The sequence below is a fragment of the Cynoglossus semilaevis genome, chromosome W (genome assembly GCF_000523025.1).
Source record: "Cynoglossus semilaevis isolate Cse_v1.0 chromosome W, Cse_v1.0, whole genome shotgun sequence".
In the NCBI taxonomy this organism is placed as follows: Eukaryota; Metazoa; Chordata; class Actinopteri; order Pleuronectiformes; family Cynoglossidae; genus Cynoglossus; species Cynoglossus semilaevis.
In genome coordinates this window covers 7000129-7005295 of record NC_024327.1, presented here as the reverse complement: position 1 = coordinate 7005295, position 5167 = coordinate 7000129, and the positions used below count along the sequence as shown (strand labels likewise).

At 40.7% G+C, this 5167-nt stretch overlaps 1 long non-coding RNA gene across 1 annotated transcript in view; it reads left to right on the top strand.

Annotated features, from left to right (window-relative positions):
* Positions 1 to 2407, top strand: part of LOC103397074 (uncharacterized) — a 9223-nt gene extending 6816 nt beyond the window's left edge. The window contains exon 5 of the long non-coding RNA XR_523424.3: positions 1254 to 2407. This is a non-coding gene — a long non-coding RNA (uncharacterized LOC103397074). The remainder of the gene's footprint in view (positions 1 to 1253) is intronic.
* The last annotated feature ends 2760 nt before the right edge of the window (positions 2408 to 5167 follow it).

Below are 5167 nucleotides of genomic sequence, written 5' to 3'. Positions count from 1 at the left end.
TACAAACAAAAATGCAAATGTTTGTGGAAGAATGTGTACTGCCGTGTTTCTCTTCTGTTTGTTACAGACAAAAACAGAAGGAGACAACAGGATATGAGAAGAGACCAACTCCTGCCAGATGCACTAAACGTGTGACAACTATCCTAATGATAATGATGATGATGATGTTGGACGACTCCATCTTGCGAAACACCCATGCTAGGTGTGCGGACTACTGCCAGCGTTTGCAACACCATCCACAACCCTCCGGGCAGATGGAAAGAATGAACTGGATGATAAAGGAGAAAATACTAACAACTGAAGGTTGCCATATTCACAGCTTGTAGAGCAAGTGCCGCTGTCGGGTCATCAGGGCAGCAGGGGAATTTCTCCCACAGGGTTTCGCCCCTGCCTGTGAATATGGAACATGTTTACAAAAGCACTGTACAATCAAGGATGATTTAAAAATGTACAAACCACTATACGATCAATGCAAGTGATGATCATTAATGTTTGATTTATGATCAGACGGGGGAATTGTTAGATTTCAGTGGTTTTCACATTTGGTTGGGTCTGCAGCAGGAAGCTGCTAAGACACCAAAATGCTTTCCCGAGCACACACAGTCACATAGCCCCACACATTCAAAGAGAATTTCCCCAAATTCTCTTCACACCAACTTTCTAAAACACCTCTACCCCCTGGGAACAATGGGAGATCTTCACACAACAATGGGAGATCTCCCAATCTACCTTCTCACAGGGAACCCCGAAGCCATCCATTCCTTTTGATTTACATGACCACCTGTGGTTGACTGGACTTTATGGCTCCGTCTACCTCCCTTGTGATAACCCCCCACTGAGCAACAAAAGGTTCTTCCAACACTGCTGAATCATGGAACAAGAGTGCCACATAGTGGCGACTGCAGGCATCACATGATAACAAGAACAATAATATGATTGGCCACAAGAGGCCTAGCCTCTCTCTTCCATTGGCCTACAAGATTTAAACACACACCCGGGAAGTCGAAAACCACTCCCCCCATACAGGTATATAAGCATAAACAACTAACGATACTTTAGAAGTTATTCTTGAAAAGTCTTGAGAAGTCAGAAGTTATTCTTGACAGGATTTGCGTATTAACTACTGTTGTACGAGATTTCCTTGAATACTTCTCCAGTTGTTTATTTTGCTTTATTGTTGGACCTGTTTTGTTTGATGTTTGTTATTAAAACAAATCGACCATCTACCGGCTGCTTCCACTCCTTGCCTGAAGACACCTCACACAGCAAGAATCTTTCAGTGTTCACTACTGTATTTCTCAGTTGCAGATGTTTCTTCAGACGGAGCTAAAATGGCGGAGCTTTCTAAAGAGTCCTCAGGTGTGGGCTTTGGTCTTGAAGGACAAAAGTCTTTAAAATGTGGAAACAGACCTCTGCTGGTGAACCGCATTTCTAAAGGTGACCTGTTCTCCATAAGTCTGTGAGAAAGTAGATATTAGAGGTAAATGCCTGTCCATGGAATCACATCATGTTACGCTGTTGTGTGTTATTCACATCCTGTGTGTAAAACGCCTGATATTTAAGTGAATGTGAGATGAATATCTTTCCTTTGCCTTTTGTTTTGATTAAATGAGACACTGATGCTGTCATTGCTGTTATAGCTGACATAGCACTGTCACACCAGAAGATACAATTGGTTAGAGAATGCCAAAGTTTTTACGTCTTCAGTAGGTCTGATTTACTTCCACACTGCATTTTTGAAAGCAGACCAAAAACTCTGGACAACAGTTGCAACAGCTCTCCACCTGAGGGGGGGGCTCTCGCTCCACTTATTATTAACAGGGACTGTGTGGAGAGTCTCCTCCATGAGGTATCTGGGGGGTCCACCAACACATCAGCAGTGGTTCAAAAGGCTGAACCTTCTCGGGTTACTGAGGAAAAACCACTTGGAGGTCAAAGTGCTGCTGACCCTCCATCAATAATAGAACAACAGTAGAGAGTGTTCAGGTGCAGGGCATCACATTGGGAGACCCTGACTGCACAGCAGCAGACAGGAAAGTCCTGCAGTGAGTGATAAAGACAGCACAGAAAATCATCAGCTGCCCTCTGCCCTCCCTGCAGGACATCCCCAGGTCCTGGCATCTCACCAAGACAAGGAAAATCCAGTCTGACGTCTCACACTCTGGTCTGAGTCTCTTTAGCCTCCTGCGTTCTGGCAGGAGAATAAAGAGAATAAGAAGCAGAACAAATCATTTAAAAACATGACACTGCCTTGTATTCCAAGCCTTATAGTATTGCTACCTTTGTACATGTTGGAAGAATTTAATTTATTATCATTGCTTCATGCTGTACTGTCGCTTTAAGGAACTGTTTGCTTCTCATATTATAATCTAGTGTGCTCAAGACTGATGGAGAAATTACCAGACACAGCCACACCCCCATTCACACCCACCTTCTTACTCCATACCCATTCATATACTCACACACGATCACATGATATGTAATCTGATACTTTTGTAAACTAAATAAAAGAGCAGAGGAAGGGTGCAGCAACTCGGAGTTGATGAGGAAGCTGCCAGCAGAGCAAGCTGCACTCTCCCCTTGCAAGTAAAAGATCCAGACGTCTTTTGTGTTGTTACTTTGTCGTCACATATGTTAGAATAAACCTAACAGTACACCTGCATGTTATTATGTGTATTTTTTTTTTATTACTTTAAGGTCTCTTTTTATTTATGTATGTGTGATACTGACTTCTGTTGAAACATTGTTGTGCAGATCTGTCTTTCAGTGTGCAGTAGGGAGGAGCTTGAGACACTCTGTTGTGTAATCCATGGTTATACAATGACAAAAAAGTAGGGATGTCCAATAATATTGGCCTACCGATATTATAGGCCGACATTAGCATAATTATATAAAATCTGCAAGAATCGTTATCAGTGTTTCCTCTGATAATAAAAACCTGATAACGCAATTCCTGGGTTAAGCCAAATGATGTGTGTTCTAAAAATTGTTTTAGGATAAACGGCTGTATATAAAAGTGAAAGTCACTAGATGGCAGCATTGTAGCTCATTTTATTCATTTATTTTAAGAATCAGGGGATTGTATGCAGAATGATGGTGCCAGCAACACAATACAGTGGTTTCCACAGGTAAACAAATAAATATTTTTACCAGGCCTGTATTGGTATTGGTTGATGTTGGAATCGGAAATTAAGTATTTGGAAAATATCGGATATCGGCAAAAAGTTAATATTGCTAAATGTAATCTCAATTATATTCTTTTCTATTCTATTGTCACTACTCCACATCTGCTCATGAGACATTTTCCAACCTTTTCCTTGTTTACCTCCGCTTCACCGGTTCCACATTATTGTGTTGTCATCAAGATACACTGCACTTCCAGTCACTTCCTCTCTTTGTTTTGCTCAACAGTCTGTTTGCGCTTCCAGCTTTGAGCAAATAGCACTCAGGTCCAGTAGTGAGTAATATAAATCCACTATTTTAGGCTGACCAGAGTTTGGAAATTAGCTTTTCTAACTGCCCAAACAAAGGAGTGGTGTGAAAATGTCCTGAGAGCAAAGGAAAAAACGACTTGTCAGTTTTTTGTTTGTTTGTTTTTTTTCCTATTTTTGACAGACTATGCTTTTTATCTCTTCACATGCTCAAACTACTGTTACAAGTGAAATGAACCTACACCTACACTATTAGTACTGAGCAGAGGCTCTGTTCAGTGGCAAAGGACAGAACAATAGTCGGTACAAAACAATGGAAACAGTTATTTGGCTTCCTGTACCAACCTCTGCAGGGCCTAATGCACCAGGATGATGAAGGACCCAACCAGCTCCTCATCAACAGGCAAAGAACCAGACTTTAGTAAACACATCAACAAAAACTCCTTCAGCTGTTCGTCGAAGAAGTCGATAGCTGTTGGATTTGTTGTTGAAGACATTTAAGACCTCCTGCAAAAAAACTCTTTAATCCTAAAGAGAGTGAATCATCTTGAGCATTTAGAGACCTGTGAGAATATATAAAGACAATGGAGAAGCTCTCAGAAAAGAGAATGTGAAGTAGATCATGGACAAACAGCTGCGATGGGAACACTATCGTCACAACGAAATGTGACCTCTGCATTTAACCCATCACCAAAGTGAACAGTGGGCAGCTTTTTGAGTGCCCGGGGAGCAGTGTGTGGGTACAGTGCCATGCTCAGAGCACCTCAGTGGTAACTTGGCAGCTGGTGGATTTGAACACCTTCCGAACCCAAGTCCACTTCCTTAACCACTAAGCCACAATTGCCCACTGACTTAGAGAGAACACTCCAACAACTTTTCAACCAGGATCACCACCATGGTGTCCACATCACAGTTATAGTTCAGATTGCTCTTGGAAATAATACCTGTGAGCAATGGAGTATTTAGTTGTATTGCCTGAAAGTGTGATTTTTGTGTGAATTTAAATTTGTGCGTGCGATGTGCGAGGGTGTGTGAGTTTGTGTCACAAATGATCGCTAAAGGTCAGTAGAAATGCACAGACAAACGACTGTGCCCGAATTTGGAACAGATTTATTATTGTGAATATTTGTCTTAATAAACTGCTCAGTGGTGTTCTTTATACACAATGTTTTAACTAAGAAATATGACATTTGGGATATGTTTTTATATAATTATACACAAACTGTATGTGCAGTGGATGTAAAGCAATGGCATCTAGATATTGTTTTTAACCTTTGCTTTCATCTTTAATGAGATCCATTATTGGTTTGATTAAAAGTCATTCAAAATATAATAAACATGGTTTCTCTTTACACATGTTCATTCCTATGTTTTGTTTTAACAACTTTTGAACTCTTCAAAGCTAACCCCAGAATTTGATTGGAATAAAGTCTAGGATGGGTAATTTCAGTGGTTCTAAACCTGTGGTAGGCATATCATTGGTGGTACTTTGGGAATCTTTTAACTGCATTGGCAAAGTAGTGGAGGTAGATAAAATGAAGATCTGAAGATGTCAGAAAGTGTGGAAATATTACCATTAAAAGCGGCTCTGCAGTGACAGGAGTAGACCAAAGTGAACATCCTAAACCTAGTACCAGTATGTGTACATGTATGTGTGTGGTTTCAGAGTTTGATTGATTTGGTTGTCTGGCTTTTGCAGATAAATAGTCTGATGATCTTATTAGGTTTAAATTCTC